The 19,452-nt window shown below is 39.8% G+C and overlaps 1 long non-coding RNA gene across 1 annotated transcript in view; it reads left to right on the forward strand.

Moving 5' to 3' along the window:
- LOC112409031 (uncharacterized) overlaps window positions 1-19,452 on the forward strand; it is a 222,941-nt gene that overhangs the window by 84,134 nt on the left and 119,355 nt on the right. The window contains exon 2 of the long non-coding RNA XR_003005079.1: window positions 18,525-18,617. This is a non-coding gene — a long non-coding RNA (uncharacterized LOC112409031). The remainder of the gene's footprint in view (window positions 1-18,524; window positions 18,618-19,452) is intronic.

Raw genomic sequence — 19,452 nt, forward strand, 5'->3', positions numbered from 1 at the left:
CTTCACTCTGTATGACAGTCTCTAGGTCCATCCACCTCACTACAAATAACTCAGTTTCGTTTCTTTTTATGGCTGAGTAGTATTCCATTATATACATGTGCCACATCTTCTTTATGCATTCAGCTGTTGATGGACACTTAGGTTTCTTCCAAGTCCTGCCTATTGTAAATAGAGCTGCAGTGAACATTGTGGTACATGACTCTTTTTGAATTATGCTTTTCTCAGAGTATATTCCCAGTAGTAGGATTGCTGGGTCGTATGGAAGTTCTATTATTAGTTTTTTAAGGAACCTCCATACTGTTCTCCATAGTGGCTGTATCGATTTACATTCCCACCAAGAGTGCAAGAGGGTTCCCTTTTCTCCACACCCTCTCCAGCATTTATTGATTGTAGATATTTTGACGATGGCAATTCGGACCGGTGTGAGGTGATACCCCATTGTAGTTTTGATTTGCATTTCTCAAATGATTAGTGATGTTGAACATCCTTTCATGTGTTTGTTGGCAATCTGTATAGCTTCTTTGGAGAAATGTCTCTTTAGATCTTCTGCCCATTTTTGGATTGGTTTGTTTGTTTTTTTGATATTGAGCTGCCAGAGCTGCTTGTATATCTTGGAGATTAATCCTTTGTCAGTTGCTTCGTTTGCAAATATTTTCATCCATTCTGAGGGTTGTCTTTTCATCTTGGCTATGGTTTCCTTTGCTGTGCAAAAGCTTTTAAGTTTCATTAGGTCTCATTTTTCATTTTAGTTTTTATTGCCATTTCTCTAGGAGGCGGGTCAGAAAGGATCTTGCTGTGATTTATGTCATAGAGTGTTCTGCCTATGTTTTCCTCTAAGAATTTTATAGTGTCTGGTCTTACATTTAGATCTTTAAACCATTTTGAGTTTATTTTTGTGTATGGTGTTAGGGAGTGTTCTAATTTCATTCTTTTCCATGTAGCTGTGCAGTTTTCCCAGCACCACTCATTGAAGAGGCTGTCTTTTCCCCATTGTATATTCTTGCCTCCTTTATCAAAGTTAAGGTGACCATATATGCGTGGGTCTGTCTCTGGGCTTTCTATCCTGTTCCATTGATCTGTATTTCTGTTTTTGTTCCAGTACCATACTGTCTTGATTACTGTAGCTTTGTAGTATAGTCTGAAGTCCAGGAGCCTGATTCCTCCAGCTCCATTTTTCTTTCTCAAGATTGCGTTGGCTATTCAGGGTCTTTTGTGTTTCCATACAAATTGTGAAATTTTTTGTTCTAGTTTGTGAAAAATGCCTGTGGTAGTTTGATAGGGATTGCATTGAATCTGTAGATTGCTTTGGGTAGTATAGTCATTTTCACAATGTTGATTCTTCCAATCCAAGAGCATGCTTTATCTCTCCATCTGTTTGAATCATCTTTAACTTCTATCATCAGTGTCATAGTCTTCTGCATACAGGTCTATTGTCTCCTTAGGTAGGTTTATTCCTAGGTATTTTATTCTTTTTGTTGCAATGGTAAGTGGGAGTGTTTCCTTAATTTCTCTTTCAGATTTCTCATCATTAGTGTATAGGAATGCAAGGGATATCTGTGCATTAATTTTGTATCCTGCTACTTTACCAAATTCATTGATTAGCTCTTGTAGTTTTCTGATAGCCTCTTTAGGATTCTCTATGTATAGTATCATGTCATCTGCAAACAGTGACAGCTTTACTTCTTCTTTTCCTATTTGGATTCCTTTTATTTCTTTTTCTTCTCTGATTGCTGTGACTAAAACTTCCAAAACTATGTTGAATAATAGTGGTTACAGTGGACAACCTTGTCCTGTTCCTGATCTTAGAGGAAATGGTTTCAGTTTTTCACCATTGAGAATGATGTTGGTTGTAGGTTTGACATATATGACCTTTATTATGTTGAAGTAAGTTCCTTCGATGTCTACTTTCTGGAGGGTTTTTATCATAAATCGGTGTTGAATTTTGTCGAAAGCTTTTTCTGCATCTATTGTGATGATCATATGATTTTTATCCTTCAATTTTTTAATATGGTGTATCACTCTGATTGATTTGCGTATATTGAAGCATCCTTGCTTTCCGGGGATAAACCCCACTTGGTCATGGTGTATGATCCTTTTAATGTTCTGTTGGATTCTGTTTGCTAATATTTTTTTGAGGATTTTTGTATCTATGTTCATCAGTGCTATTGGCCTGTAGTTTTCTCTCTTTGTGACATCTTTGTTTGGATTTGGTATCAGGGTGATGGTGGCCTTGTACAATGCGTTTGGGAGTGTTCCTCCCTCTGCTATATTTTGGAAGAGTTTGAGAAGGATAGGTGTTAGCTCTTCTCTAAAGTTTTGGGTCATCGTGTTTTCATTGTCATTTGTTTCTAGGTATCTTTTTATTTCCTCTTTGATTTCTGAAGTCATCTCTTGGTTATTTAGTAGTATATTGTTTAGCCTCCATGTATTTGTGTTTTTTACAGTTTTTTTTCCTGTAATTGATATCTAGTCTCACAGTGTTGTGGTTGGGAAAGATACTTGATATGATTTCAATTTTATTAAATTCACCAAGGTTTGATTTGTGACCCATGATATGATCTATCCTGGAGAATATTCCATGAGCACTTGAGAAGAAAGTGTATTCTGTTGTTTTTAGATGGAATGTCCTATAAATATCAATTAAGTCCATCTTGTTTAATGTATCATTTAAAGCTTGTGTTTCCTTATTTATTTTCATTTTGGATGATCTGTCCATTGGTGAAAGCAGGGTGTTACAGTCCCCTAATATGATTGTGTTACAGTCAATTTCCCCTTTTATGGCTGTTAGCATTTGCCTTATGTATTGAGGTGCTCCTATGTTAGGTGCATAGAGATTTACAATTGTTATATCTTCTTCTTGGATTGGTCCCTTGATCATTATGTAGTGTCCTTTTTTGTCTCTTGTAATAGTCTTTATTTTAAAGTCTATTTTGTCTGATATGATAATTGCTACTCCAGCTTTCTTTTGATTTCCATTTGCATGGAATATCTTTTAACTCAGTTATGCTGCTATTGATTCCTTCTAGAGATTTTAAATTTCATTTATTGTGTTGTTCATCATTTGTTTGCTCTTTAGTTCTTCTAGGTCCTTGTTTAACATTTCTTATATTTTCTCCCTTCTATTTCCAAGATTTTGGATCATCTTTACTATTATTACTCTGAATTCTTTTCCAGGTAGACTGCCTATTTCCTCTTCATTTGTTTGGTCTGGTGGGTTTTTACCTTGCTTCTTCATCTGCTGTATGTTTTTCTGTCTTCTCATTTTGCTTAACTTACTGTGTTTGGGGTCTCCTTTTTGCAGGCCGCAGGTTCGTATTTCCCATTGTTTTTGGTGTCTGCCAACAGTGGCTAAAGTTATTTCAGTGGGTTGTGTAGGCTTCCTGCTTGAGGGGAATGGTACCTGTGTTCTGGTGGATGAGGCTGGATCTTGTCTTTCTGGTGGGCAGGACCGTGTCCAGTGGTTTGTTTTGGGGTGTCTGTGACCTTATTATGATTTTAGGCAGCCTCTCTGCTAATGGGTGGGGTTGTGTTCCTGTCTTGTTAGTTGTTTGGCATGCGGTGGCCAGCACTGGAGCTTGCTGTTTGTTGAGTGGAGCTGGGTCTTAGCATTGAGATGGAGATCTCTGGGAGAACTTTCGCCGTTGGATATTACATGGAGCCGGGAGGTCTCTGGTAGACCAATGTCCTGAACTCGGCTCTCACACCTCAGAGGCACAGGCGTGCCTGTGCCAGCTGGAGTACCAAGACCCTGTCAGCCACATGGCTTTTCTCTTTTCCAGTCTGTTTTGGACTCAGCCAGTGAGGGATGGATGATTCTCAGTGCACAGATGAAGGACACACACTTTGCCCTTAGGGTCTAAGGCCCCTGTCTTCTGTCCCCATAAGTTCTAGATCACCAGCTCATTATGCAAGGTAAAACTCAGGAACAGCCAGGTGGGAGAGATGCAGAGGGCAAAGTATGGGGAGAGGGCTCGGAGCTCCCATGCCCTTTCCAGCCTGCCATTCTCCCCAAATCTCTGCGTGTTTGCCAACCCAGAAATTCACTGAACTCCCTCCTTTTTTGGGTTTTTCTGGATGCTTTGCCTTCTTTATTTTGACTTAGGAAAAGGCACAGAGAGCATCATAGCCCCTTCGGAGGCTTTGCTTCCACAGCTGTGGAGATGGCTTCATTCTTAAGCAGTCAGGACCAAGCACCATGTAAACAGACATCCTTTGTGCAGCTCTGGAGGAAAGGACTGCCATAGGTGTTTGTAATGGCGGGGAATGCCAGCATGGGCAGATCTTCAAAGAGAATTGGAAGGTACCAATACATATTGCAAACAAAAATAGAAGAATAAAACAGTTTGGTACTAGAACCATGTAAGTTCTAAACTGTACTTTATTATAGTTAAAAATTTTCCCTTCAAAGTTTAATTTTATTTTTAGAGTAATAGAGCAATTCTGCATAAATTGCTTTATGGAATGATTTTGTCAAATTCTTGAATGTGAGAAGGTAGACTGTAGATCTAGTGCTGTTATAATGGGTAATATTGCTGCCTGTGGTCTGTAAGCAAGCTACAGATTCCTAGGGCTTAGTAAAGGAAAGAGGAGACAGCACAGACCCAAAGTACCTAAACCTACACAAAATGGTAATAAAAGACAAAGGTTGGAATTAGTTATTGTATTACCTTTGATCTTTAGAAGGTTTCTTCCACTTAAAACAGTCCTCTCAATGCTGGATATTAGCTTTATTTCTTCTGTTTTTGAATTCCAAATGATATTTTTGGAGTGAATAGTTATTTTCCATGGAATTTTAAAGACTTTTCTTATGTACCAAGTAAGGCTTAAATTTTAGAAATCTGCTTTTGAAGCCAGAATTCTTTAGAAAAGCCAAAAGCTTTTGAATAGAGTTTTTGATAGGCAATTCTTATTCTTTGAGCAACTAACAGCTACTTTATTCAGGCTATATATGAAAATTAAATTTCAAAATCCGAACCTTCCTCCCCCACACAATAATTGTTTTCTTTGGTGCTCTAGTTGGGCTCATTCCTCAAGCCCCCCTCCAATGATTTGATAACACCTAATTATCTGAACTAAAATAAAATCTACTTGAAATACCTAGAGTGGTTTCCATTTTCCTGCACAAACCCTGACGAATAGTGAGTATATGAGCATAATATAGCAGGGTATAGAAAGAGGAGGCTAGATATTTAAGACAGACTTGTCTTGATTTTCAGTTTTGCCTAGGGCCACTGTGTTTACCTTCCATCAAATGGGGACAATTTAAAACTATGTGTGCAAAACATTTGAGATAGGCATGCATGCATACAGCTCACCCAGAACAACATTCTTAAGTGAACCATTGCAAATGTACATCTACAGACCCAGATGACATTAGTCTTTAGTTTCTGCCCTGCAGAATAATTGAAATTAAGTTTTGCCCTGGAGGATTCTCCAGCCTGTGAGAGAAACTAGCAGCATGCAGACAACTTCAGGCTATTTTAGCAGTCGCTTTGCTGGAACTGGGGTGGTGTAGGGCATCTGTTTATTAAAGAACAGATTGTAAGGCTGGTCAAGGTGGATAACCAGGCCTCAGTAGACAAAACTGGCTGATGGGGTGCCCACTTATATCATACCATATTTATTCTTCCAGAAGCTGTTCAGTCAGTTAAAGAGGATGACCTTCAATGGTATAAATGAGGACTATTTGGGGGGGCGGGTGTCAAGAGTATGCTAGCAGCTATGATCTCTTGCTAAAACAAATTATTTTATTTACTTGTTTGCTTTTATTCCATCCTTCATCACGTAAATGTAGGCTTCTTGATAGGGACCTTATATGTCGTGTTCACTGCTCTATCCTTAATAAATAATATGTTTTTATCTATTCAAATCATTCAAGAACCAAATATTGAATATGCACTATGACCCAGGTCCTGGGCTGGGCCCTGGGGATATAGCAGTAAAAAGGCTTGGCTTCATAGGTTTATTGGTAGTAATAGGAAAGTAAAATCATTAGCGAGGCATCTTTTCTGAAGTTGGGCTTTGAAAATTAAAAAAAAAGTCACCATCTTTTTATTGCATACAATATGTAGTAACACTGTTGGAGACTGATAGGGTGCCAGATATGGCTTTTATTTTACCTGTTAAAGGAGATTTATAGACAGCTCAGAGAGGCTCAACAGCTAAACATTTTGATTTTAGTCTAATTGGAAAAGAGAATTTAATTTTACTGACAATTATAGGGGAATAAAGAATGCACTTAAATTGAAATTAAAAAGTAAAATAGTAAGCTAGTTTAGTTTATTGTGATATTGTAGTTTTTCTCTGATAATTTGTATTACATGGTCATATTCACAATCTCATAGAATACATTAAATTCTGCGGTTTATTATAATAAGGATATTATACTATGTAAATTGATAGATAGCTTTAAAAGAAAAACACTTTTTTTTTTTGGTAAGTGAAAAGATTGAGCTCTTTACCTTGAAAGGGATTTAAAAATTAGGTCACCTTGTTCATTTTCTTCACATTATGGAATACAGGTCATTGAAGTCTAGCTTTGTTTAGCTTTCCTTGCTCCCATTTTTGACAAAGTGATAAAGAACCTAATTACTAACCTACTCAGCTAACAAAGATGGGGGGAATCACCTTCTCAAAAATGGAAAAGTACCTTTTCAAATGTATTAAGGGCCCATCAAATTCTGGACTTGAAATATATCCCACTTAGCGCCTGGGTGAGGAAGTGTGTGTTGAGGAGAGCGTAGCTCCCGATTAGCTCCCTCGCTTGGGTATTGGGAGTTAAAGACCTCTGTGCTGTGCTTGGCTTCCCATTTCTTGGAAAATTGCTCGTTGAGAGCAGGGACAATGTCTCTGAAGCACTCATTATATATTTTCTGAATAAATGAAGAAAGCTTGGCAGCATCAACTGGTGTGGGGATCCTGATCTTTCTGAGCCTGTATTTCTACCTGTCTGTACCTAAATTTCACATGTGTGTGATCAGGGGCAACTTACTTAACTTTTCGCAGCATCAGTTTCCCCATTTGTAAAGTGGATATTCTCAAATTATCTCCTTCATAGGACTGGAATAAATAGGATTGAATAAATGAGATAATCTGTGAGAAGGAGTTAGCACAGGGTCTGATACATCATGAACACTCATTATTGTGAATACTGAATGTCACCCATTATTGCTGTTATTAAAGGTGCATTTCCACATTCAGAGACAGGTACTGACATTCAGAGAGACTGACTTCATCATGGCCACACAGAGCCAGAACTAGGACTCACTTCATATGTCTACTAGCCCAGTTTACCTTCTATTATATAGATGCCAACAGTTCTGAAAGTGTTTTCTCAAAATCCTAATATTGTTTATGTTAATACGATGGAGAGGTCCTAGAAATTTCATTGATCCAGCATCCAAACCACAAATCCCAGCAGTTCTCTATTACCCAGAAGGAATAAAAATTCTTCATCAGAATGAGCTAATGTTTTGACTCTGTAAACATGGCCCCTTCACTCTTAATCAGCTTCACCTCAGTGAATGCTGAATACATCTCTTAATTATTAGAAGAAAATTCTTTATGCTGCTTTCTGTGTTCCCCACCTCGTCCCTGGTGAATTTCTACTTCGGCCATCTTTCTCCATGTCTCTTTCTTCTCTGGTTCTTTAAAACTTGGTGTTTCTCAGATTTCCCTTCTTTTCTTGTGATCTATGCTCCCCTTGATTGATCTGATAGATTTTTCTAGGTTTAAGTAGTTGGTTACATCCAAATCTACATCTCTAGCTCTGACTCTTGCCCCTCTCGCCCTAGGCTGGATTATTCAGCTATCTACCCTATTATTACTTGGATGTCTGTGGCAGAAATGGCTAGATGCTTACCCTACCCTGTTCTTCTTTCTGGGCACACAGGAAGACTATAATTGCTAGCCTCTCCTGCATTTAGTTTGGGAATGAGCCCTAGCTTATGGATTGATATGGACGGAAATGATATGCACCAATCCCTCACTTTCCTATCCTCATGCCTGGAAGCAAAGTTCTCCAAGATGGCAGAGTCACAATATGGGAGGAGCCTGGATTCCTGAGTCACTCCTTGAAGAGGAGCTTCCTAGGAGAACTGCCCAAATTGCAATAGGCTGTAATATGAGCAAGGAATAAAAGTTTGTTAAGCCACTGAGATTTTCGGGCTATTTGTTGCCACAGTAGAGCTTGATCTTTATTAATACAGTGTCCCTTAGGCACCTTGAGTTCTGCAGGTAGTCAATTTTCCACCTCAGTTGATGGCACCGTCCTCTATTCAGTCACCCAACTCATATCCCATAGTTCTCAACTGAATCCAGTTAATAACCAACTCCTGCGGATTTTAACTCCCATATTTTTTCTTGGAATTATCTTTTTTAAAAAACCATTACCCTAATTGAGGCTCTTGCTATTTCTTACCTGCCTGTTGATTTTAAATTTGAATGAATTTAAAACAAGCCAGGAATCCTCCTATTAGAATAGTTGGTCATTATTAAAAGGCATTCTCAGCAGGGAACATAAGAGAATGTGGTGACAATAAAACAGTGCAGTACAGTTGATGTCTGGAAATAAGTAAATCTCTACATAACTGATGAAGGAAGTGCGGACCTCCCTGCCCTTTGCTCTGTGCTGATGATGCTCGTATACAAAGAAAAAAAGACCCCATGTGATGCACAGATGCACAAGTGAGGCTTAATGCAATTAACCATGGACACCTGGATACTTCCTACTTACCGTCTTCTACTTTATCTTTTCATCCACTCACACATGCTTTTGATAAAGGGTCATGATGCCAGCTGCTTACTGGGCGCAGATCAAAACTGGAGCAATAGTCTGGCAGGGGTCTTCTTGCTAAGCTTAACCCTACCTGGGAGAGTCAGTTAGCTCAAAACACTTCTAATCACCTGTGATCCCTCCTTATGTCTCCTACAGAGCGTGGGACTGTAGTTGACAGCTCCCAGGCTCCCCTGTCCATTTAGTGATGCTCTCTTTATAAAAGCACCTCTTGATTTATCAGCCTATAGTCCCTCTCCCATGAAAAGGGAGCCCCTCTTCAATCATGCCACTCCTGTTTAGAAGCCCTTCCTATACTGGCATTAAGCAGTGGTCCTGCATGTTCTTAATTTCTGTGGCAGCTCTCCCTCTTCCAAACCTCAGGTGTATTACCTCTGAATATTGAAAAAAATTAAGTCTGTGTTTAAAAATAGGGTTCTCCTTTAAATAATTGTTCAGCAGTCCATAGTTCTGGTCTTCCTTGTAGAATAAAAAGATCTTATTGACTCTATTTACAATAGCCAGGACATGGAAGCAACCTAAGTGTCCATTGACAGATGAATGGATAAAGAAGATGTGGCACATATATACAATGGAATATTACTCATCCATAAAAAGAAATGAAACAGTTATTTGTAGTGAGGTGGATGGACCTAGAGACTGTCATACAGAGTGAAGTAAGTCAGAAAGAGAAAAACAAATACCGTATGCTAACACATATATATGGAATCTAAAAAAAAAACAGCAGAAACTAACATGCCTTGTAAAGCAATTATGCTCCAATAAAGATGTTAAAAAAAAAAAAAAGATCTTACTGAAATCTGGAATGGCAGCAAGGAACATAGCAATTTTGACGTCTTTGGACATATTTGTGCTGGGTTTTATAGGAAAGTTTGTGACTATTAGAGAGATGTACCAAAATGCAGTGACTAAATTTGCCCTGCCCTGCTCAAGAAGGCATTTGGGAACTATCTCTGCACCTACAACTATTTCCCATATAAGTATGAAATCGGCCACACTAGTCATTCTTACTACCAACCTTCTTCTTCTGGACCTTAACCTGGTCCCTGTTTCAGGCTTACAGTTTCATTTTGTCCCCTTCTCCTTTCCAGAATCCTGGCCACACCCAACAGACAGTGACGCCATCTACACTTCCATGGGAATGACAGCTACTCTGTTGTCTTTTCTAAGAGTATTTCCCTTTAACACACCATTACCAATTGTAAAATGAAAGATTTTGCTTCTATTAGAGGAATTTAAAGTGAACTTGAGTATAAGGATGCGAGGACATTTTTAAGAAGAATTGTTTTCTCTGAAATCCTTCCCTAACTCATAACTGTGCTGGCGGACATTCTCCATCTGGTTTGAGGCGGGCCCCATTAGCATCTCATTATCTGTCATAGGGAAATAGGTACTGTGCTATCTTTCATCTCCTATAAAAGTATTCCCTCTATGTAAAAAGAACAAAGACTTAAAAAGTGAGAACATAAATGGAGAAGCATTTCTCTGTTTTCTTCTTCTCTACAGTGCATACAGCCAGGTAATTTCCTAACTCTGTAGCTTTGCACACACCATTCCCATGTCAGAAATGCCTCTCTTCCTACCTTCCCATCCATCCTTTAAGAGGTGCTCCCCCCATGAGGTTCTCCGTGGTCCCTCCAACTGAATTTACTTATTTTCTCTGTTTATATCTTGGCTACAGCATTTTGCAACATTTTGCATTTTTGTAATCTATAGCACACTCAGGCACAGAAAAGTCTTGACCCTTTGCAAATACAATGCAGTGTGTTACTTGTGAGATTTTATAAGCTCTGAGCATTAAAATCTTGATCATTGCAGTCAGGTGGGATCCACCCAGTTTAGAATTACATGTATATGACAATATCTAAAAAGCGCTCTTTATCTTAGGAATTTATCGAGATAATAAAATGTTAGCTGCCTTGAAGCAACGTGGGGTATAAATAAGTAAAAAATAACTGAACCCATACTATGCAATGAGAACTACATGCAGTTACTAGACAAAATTATTTATAAAGAAGGAATTATACATTATACATGGGGGGATTCTGATGTTGGTCAGTTTTCTCCTCATTAAAGAATTGATAACCTACTCAGCAGTGTGGCCAACAGAAAGTTTTCTGTTCTGTGCTGGATATTTTTTTTCCCCTCTTTGTATCCTCCAAGTTCTACCAGCTCCTGGATTCTTTCTGTGTGTCCCTTGTTGTTTTGATCCCACATTTGCAGTAAAATGTTGCTTTCTTCTATCAGAGCCCTTAATGTTATTTGCAGAAAACCCATAGTCCTTGATTTTTCATTTGTTCTTATGTCCTACAAAATCACCTTACTTTTCCCTTTCTGTACTTTGTGTTTCTGCAGAGGTGGGACGTCTTCCTGCCATGTCCTTGTATTGCAAGAGTAACTTCTTAAATCAACTATACTTCAGTTTAAAAAAGAGTAACTTCTTGAATGGGATCTGAGCTAAAACTAGATTCTCTGTTGGGGCACTGACATGGTAGAGACACCCCCGCTTCTCATCATTCGTCAGGAGACATGGAGGTGCAGCCTCTAGGAGTGTTACTCCTTAGTCACTCCGTACCCAGCCAACCTCTTGCGGAGCCTATCTCATGATAGTATTTGTGTCTGTGCTTTATCTGCTCTACTAGACTGTAACCTCTTGATGTCTAGACTGTAACCTCTTGATGTCAACAAGACTGTAACCTCTCGTGCCTTATCTGCTCTACTAGGCTGTAACCTCTTGATGTCAAATTGTATCTCATTCAATTTGTACCCCCCAGGGCTCCAAACAGTCTTGCATAGGGTGGGTGCTCATGAAATGTTTAATGAATTGAATTGCATTAGCTGTTACTCTAAGTACACAAAAAGGGGTGCTAGATCTCTGAAGAGCCTTAATTCACCTCATGGGGTTACATGGAGATACTGTCAGACTTAGTTTATACACACAAGCTCTCCATGGGTAAAGTTAATGCCAATTAATGACGAGCTTCTGCAATGGAGAGAAAATACATTTTTACCTAAAGGCTGATCAGTTTCTTTTCTGCTGTATATCTCAGTGATCATAAAGCAAGAAGACCCCTGGGACTCTGTTCTATTTAGGCAAAGGCAGGTGTGCTGGGAAGCTTTGTATTTGCACACAAACACAGAAAGCAGGGCTTATTTTTGCAATTACTTGTGAAAGCTGCCCATGTTTTCCAGCATGTAAATTAGGACTTGAAGGAAGACATCTAATTGCATTTCGCTCCAACTAATTGCCAACTCAAAAGTTTAGATCAGTGTGTATACCATACTTAACTTTTGTGTTGTTTTCATTACTAACACACTTAGCTCAGTAGAATGAAAAATAATGAGCCAGAATTAAAAAGGCTTGAGGGTTGCCCCATTAAGAAAATGCTTTGGGTGGTAAGGAAACTTGCAGGAATGCAGCAAAGCCATGGCTAAAATTACAGGCCAAGATTGCCTGGGGATTGTGCTTCTCTGTTGGTTTGCTGATAAAGGTTAGATAGAGAGAAAAAAAATAGAGATGGCATTTGGAGTCATTGCATGTATTCTGCCACAAGGAGGGGCCGTGGTTACAACCACCGATGTGTCCTTGACTTGTATTAAACTAGTAGCCTTTCTTGCATGAAAAACAAAACCTACTTACAAGAGCTTTTTAAAAATGTGCTACACATCCGGAAAGAATGGTATGGTCTTTTGTGAGTAATATAAACATGCTGTGATATCCTTATGTTATTAAATGAACATTACAAAGCATGACAGAATCACAACCACACAAAAAAAATAAGGACAAGTTACAATGTTGATGGGAAAATAAAAAGGGAGAAGCTTTTTCACATGTTGTCACAAAAGCATAACTGGCCGCCTCAGAATTCTCCTGTTTTCTCAGCAAGAGTTATTCTCCAAAGGACACAATAAACTTTTTGTCCTTCTAAACACAGAAGTCAAAAAAATGTATCCTTGAAGCTCAATTTAGCAGCAACGAGTTTGCACCCGTTGGGGAGACTTTATTCAGAAATGGTTAGTTCCTGGGTTTCTAAATGAAGGATCAGAAAGGAGACTGGATGCATCTTGGAAAAACATATGAATTAAATAATATGCTCCCACCACAGCATCCCTCTGTACACATCCTCTGCTATTCTTTAGTGAGTAGTTTAATGCCAGGCACGGTGCTAGATGCAGCAGCTACCCCAGAGGTGATGCTCAGTGAAATACCTACTGTTGTTGAGTTTCTAGACAGGTGGGGAGCAGATATTTAAAAAATAGAGATGTAAGTAGATATATACTTATAAACTATGTGAAGTGCCACGAAGGAAAAAGAACAGGAATTGATGAAGACCCCGAATGTTACACCTCATTGAATCAGGAAAGCTCAGCAAAGTCTCTCCTAAGAAGTGACATTTAAGCTGAAACCTAGAGGGTGAGTAAGATTTAGCCAAAGCAGGGGGAATAGATATTTCCAGACAGATGGAAGGACTGGTGTGAAGGCCCTGCAGTTTGACACATTAGAGGGACTTGGAAGGCAGCACTTAGGATTGGGTCTTGGTGACTGAGGAGAAGAATGGCTTGAAATGCAACTGGGAAGATTGTAGAGGCAGGACCACACAGGGCCCTGTAGACCATGCTAAGGGATTTAGTTGTTATCCTGGAAGCAATAGGAAGTTATTGAAGGTTAGAGGTGATGAAGATCAATTTATAAAGATCTCTTTGTAGAGAAAGGATGGGAGAGAGGCCAAAGTAAAAGCCAGGAGACCAGTTGGGAGGAAATTACCATGGGGTTAGTGATTTACCTGTTCATCATTTACCTGTTCATTCTCAAATCCATTCCCCACTCTTCCCTTGCAAAACAAAGTCTATTTCCCAAACTCTCTGGCCAACTACCTTTTGGGTGGGCTGAACCAATGGAAGACAGTGGAAGGAGATGGCAGAACTAGAGGAAGGGAGAACCCAGGATATTTCCTCTTGTCTCTTTCTTCTTTGTGGTGCATCCCTAGCAATGTTAGTCATTTTGGTGTCAGCTGTTCTGTCCCCTGGACAGTCCCATTGTTTGTGGGCCCAGATCCTGCAGGACACTGTTCTTCATGGTTCGTGTTTCTGAAACCTGACTTCTCTAGTTCTTAAACTTGAGCAGTGCCATCTCTTCCCTCGGTTCCTCCAGTCCTGGAGGGAATAGTGGCTACCTGATGTCACTAATCTCCGGGTTGCATCATCATATCCCGTTTGGCTTTTCAGCTCTTCTAACACCTTTCTAACTAGCACCCTATATTAAATTCCCTCTAATCAGAGCTTGGACTTCATTTTCCTCGCGTTATCCTGGTTGATGTAATGAGCAACAATGGTAACTTGGACCCAGGTGACAGCAGTGAAGGGTGAGCAAATATATGGACTTGAGGAAGTTTTTGGAATCCTATGTGACTTGAGGGAAGACATTGGAGAAATGAGATAGATCTGTGAGCTTTATGTAAAGTTTCCCAGCACCCTGAGCAGGATTAATTAATCTGTGGCTAAATTTAGCTGGCATTGACTTGACTGTGGAAAACAAATGACCATTGGATCATCTCCTATGCAGTATGGACATTTCCTGAAGCCCTCATTTATGGTCGTGAAGTGATCAACAGTTGGATCCAAGCTAATCACTCCACCCACAAGCTCCCACCTTTACATTCTAATTTCTAAGACCTGAGGTCTGGATAATGTTCTTGGGACTACAGAACAATGTCTGACTATAGCCTTTGCAAGACTGTCACTTAAAATAAGGAGGGGATGGTTTCCTTTTGTTAAGAAATAATTTCCCCCCAATTATTTCCTAGCTTTTTTTCCTTTTTCTTAAAAGATTGATAGCCTTTCTTGTTTCTTCTGCTTTTTGAAAGCAGCCTGTTCTAACATTTACTGTCTGTTCCCCTGACCCCATCTCCCCCTTGTAGCTCTGCTCTAGCACCCTCTGACTGGAGAAGCTGTTGTCTGTGTTGACACAGTCCTCCATCTCCCTTTTTCCTCTGGTCCACTTGAACCCTTTGAGCAGGACTCAGGACTCTGTGAAGTCACAGGGGGTGTGGGTAACAAAGTGGGACAGAGCAAAGCATCAGCGACATTCCTGCTGTGGCTTACGGCGGGCTGTGCACATCAGGACGGTGACAAGCCATGCTGCTTCTGTGGGCCTTCCTTTGGATATCTCAGGCTGCAGAATAAACTATTCAGGAATATTTGGGAGTTTTTCTTAGAACAGATTTCTGTGGCCCTGGGAGTCTAAAAATAACTACTAGGAGATTAATGTGTGTGAAATGGTATGGGTATAGGTGTTGTTGGAAGACAGCAGTGGTTTCAAGGTCTGTGGGTCTGCAAAAAGCATCCTCCTTCCCTCCCTCCTTCCCTCCCTTCCTGCCTCCCTCCCTCCCTCCCTCCCTCCTTCCCTTCCTTCCTTCCTTCCTTCCTTCCTTCCTTCCTGTATCCATTAATCCAACAGGAATTTTCAGTACCTATCATGATTATTAGGTGTGTGTGTCAGCTGCTCTAAAGTTTATGAAAGAAGTACAAAACAGAGACTTGATCTCAAAGGTTGGATACATCCTAGACACACATCTGAAAAACAAAGTAGCAACAGTAGGGTAGACATAGGATTAGGAATCAGGAGGTCAGCATTTTAATCTTAGTGGTGCTTTTTATTGACTGTGGTCTTGGGCAAGTCACACAGCCTTCCAAAGTCTCTATTCATGTATAGCATGAAAAGATTGAACTGAAAGATCTCTAAGTCACATCATTGTTCTATGATTAATGGGCACAATTATGAGTGATCCAGAGCAATGGTTCTTGAACATTTTGGTTTCAGGATCCCTTTATGCTCTTAAAAATTATTGAGGACCTCAAAGAGCTTTTGTTTATGTGGGTTATATCTATCAACATTAACCATACATAACTGGCATTTAATATAAAAATGAGACACTTAAAATATTTATTTACTAATTAATTTCAAAATAAATAACCTATTACATGTAAACATAAAATTATTTTCATGAAAAATAACCATATTTTTTAACCAAGAGCTCACAATCACCTTTTACTTATCCACTGAACTTTGGCTTGACCAAATTTTAATCAGGTTTCTCTGTTCCCCACAGGCCCCTAAATATTGGCTTGCCTCCAAGTTTGAGCACACACCAAAGCACAAAGTTGCAGACCATCCCCTCCTTAACAGGTCATTCTGAGAGCTGGCTAACTACAAAAAGAAACATTTCTTGTTGAAGTGTCCTTCTCACCCCATTAGCTGGTCCTCCTCCCCCACAAAGTCCCTGCTACCCCTGCTAACCCCTCCCTATATAAGAGGAGCCTTTGTCTGTCGGAGTTTGAGACACTTGCTGGTCCTGAAGTCAAAGTGTTTCCCTCATTGCAATAGTCTCTCTAAATAAAGTGTTCCCTTATCTAAGTGTTGTTTTGCTTTTATTTGGCATTTTCAAAACAAAAAAAATTTAATGAGAAGTGTGAAATTGTTTTACATTTTTACAAATTTCATTAATATCTGGTTTACTGTCTGCTTCTTCAGTCTATCTGTTGTGATATGTTGCTTTGGTGAAGTACATGGAGAAAATCTGGCCTCACCTGGCTATAGTTGGGAAAGGAGGATCTCACAGACCCCCTAATGGCATGTCAGGACCCCCAGGAGCACACTTCGAAAACTACTCTTCTAAAGACTGAGAGAGAAGAAAGAGCTGGATGTCGAGCTGGATTCTAAGGAATAGATTTTAGACTTGTAAAGATGGGGCATCCAAGCAAAGAAACAGTGTGAGAAAAGTCAAGACGGAGAAAGTGAGCAAGCTGTGTTTGGGAGAGAGAAGAAAAAGGAGTATGGAGAGGGAAGGTCTGAATTCACATCAAGTTCAAGTTATGTCGGGGCTTAGGGACTTGAATCCCCCTCCCCTATCAAGGATTTGGTCTTGATCCTTTAAGTCCTAGATATCGACTGGAAGGTTGTAAACAGGGGAGTAACATTATGAATATGATGATTTAAGACAATAACATGTTAATCATGTCTGATGGATTGATACAAGGAGAAATGAAAGTCAGAGGGCCAGTTAGGATGCTACTGCAATAGTCTAGGCATGAGGTGGGGAAAGTCTGCGGCAGAGTGGTCATGTGGGACTGTAAAAGGATGAGGAGTAAAAGGAGGAGGGGGGAATTGACATAGCTGATAGATTATTAAGAACCAAGGGACATAAGAAGACAAGTTAAATCCTAAATTTTGAGCCAAGTGAAGCAGAATGGAGGTAAAATCTGTTTTGGTAGAGATGGGAAATTTAACAAGAATAGTTTGAGGGAAGATGATGCAGGAGGTAATTTTGACATAATTTAGGATCTAAAGTTCAAAAATCTTCCTAAAGCCTATAAAAGATCCTTTGTGATCTGGCCTCTGCCCAGCTCTGTGACTTCCTCACTCCACTCTTTGCCTCATTCACTGTACTGCAGCCATGGTGACTGCTTTCTTTTCCTCCACCATCAAGTTCACTGCAACCCTTTCTTACCTCTGCCGGGAACATTCTCCTATGCCCTGTCTTTCTCCTCTCCACCAGCTCTTCCCAAGCTGGATACTCCTCAGCATTCAGGTTTTACTTCAGATGTCATCTCCTCCAAAAGACCTTCTCTTTCCCATTCCTGTCTATCTTTTCACCCTGTTTTAGTTTCCTTCTAGCACTTACTATGATCTAAATTGATCTTGCTTTTGTTGTTTATTTATCTGTTTATTTTCTGTTACAGTGGAGGCTGTACGCTGTACTCCCTGCTACTGTGTAGGCTCCATAAGAGTGGACATTTTATATATTGTTCACTTTTCTATTTCCAGGTAGTACATAGTAGGTGCTCAATAAATAATTGTAGAATATGGAAATGTACAGCAGGCTGTAGAAATTTCAGGATTTATTCTCAGGAGTGACTCCCAGATACATGATTTTGGCAGTCACGTCAGAGAGATGGAACTTGTGGTATGGCTGGAACTAGAGGAGTAGAGGACATCTGCTCTTTCTGACAAAGGGGGCAGGACAAGGTAACAGCCAGGATGCCCAGGGACTGTGGAGTCGGTGTTGTTAGGATACTGAGAGGTAGGAAGAGAGCTGTCATCAAACATTGTCCACTGCGATAAAGTCACATAGATAAGGTAGACAGTATGTCCATCCCATAGTCTCCTTTCATTCTGCAGAATCTCAGTTTCAATTTCTATATTTTTGATGGCAAGGCTGTGAAAAAGTTGGTTAGCCCAGCTGAGCACATCTGGCTCCTTATCTCACACATCCTATTCCAGGTCACCCTCCATAAATATTTTTCCAGACCCTCTAGTTCATCTTTTGTCACCTTTCCTTATCTCAGGGTTCCTTCTTAGATTTTCTAAAGTGTTCCTTGGTGAGCTGATGGTTGTCTACATGTTTGCTGCTCAGATTAGCCAGTCTAGCCTAGACCAGTTAGGGAGAAGGACTGTCCCTTTTTATAGGAAGATGTGTTCCTGCTGCTTTCTTGAAGGGCAAATAGAAGTTAGAGAGCAGTACTCTCTAGAAAAGAACCCAAGTTAGAAGAAGATGGCCTCCAAAGATACCTTCTGACAAAAACCAATATGGAAGACATTGCGATGGACTGAAAGAGCCCTTATGCACCAGCCAAGAAGCTGGCCCTTGACAAACATGACCATTTTAAACAGATTCATTTTCCAAGCCAATATATTGACTTTTTTTCTATTTCAACCTCTGATTTTCAACAGAGTATATTGTGAGGAATTTCACGGCAAGAGATTGTGATGTGGGAAGTCTTTACACAAGGTTCAAGGATTTGGTGATATTCTGTGGTCAGCAGGGTAAGATGCCACCTAATAACATTTGCCCTTGTACAATTCCCTCCCTTTTGAGTATGGGTGGAGGCTGTGACTATGATGAGATATTGCTCCTGTGATTATGTTGTGTTATGTGACAAAAAGAGCTTTGCAGATGTAATCAAGGTCACTAATCAGTTAAATTAATCAAGGGGGAGATTATTGGGTGGGCCTGATGTAATTTGGGGAGCTTTTAAATGAAGAGCCACGGGTAGCTTGTAGGAGATGAAAGTGGCCCCAGCTGGCAATCAGCAAATAAACAGGAGCCTCGGTCATACAACCACAAGGAACTGAATTCTTCCAACAGCCACGTGAGTTTGAGTGAGAACTCTGAGGTCCAGACAGGAACCCACCCCAGGTGACACCTTGATTTTAGCCTTATGAGACCCTGAGCAGAGTACCCAGCTGAGCTACGCCAGGGCTTCTGAGCCACAGAAATGGGTGAGATAACAAATGGGTATTGTTTTAAGCTGCTAATTTTGTGGAAATTTGTTACATAGAAATATGAACCTAATAAGTATTCTAATAAACATTTGTATGTTTAATTGCCTATCTTAACTGAACCTTGCAACCTTCTTGAATTTTTCCATAACTATGAATCACAATGATAATGCAAGAAGGCAGGCTAATGATCAAAACAATTCTGCAGCATTACCATGTGGGGACCACGCAGGTTGTCTCTCTCCTTAAATGATATTGTTTTAAAAAGTCATTTAAAAGTGGGTAATTTGTTACTTCCTGCTCTAATTTTCCTTTATAATATACCAGCTCGTATTCATTTTCTCCAAATATTAGGAAATTAAAAAAAAAAAAAATCTGA

The sequence above is a fragment of the Neophocaena asiaeorientalis genome, unplaced genomic scaffold, assembly GCF_003031525.2.
Source record: "Neophocaena asiaeorientalis asiaeorientalis breed wild unplaced genomic scaffold, Neophocaena_asiaeorientalis_V1.1 scaffold344, whole genome shotgun sequence".
NCBI classification, from domain to species: domain Eukaryota; kingdom Metazoa; phylum Chordata; class Mammalia; order Artiodactyla; family Phocoenidae; genus Neophocaena; species Neophocaena asiaeorientalis.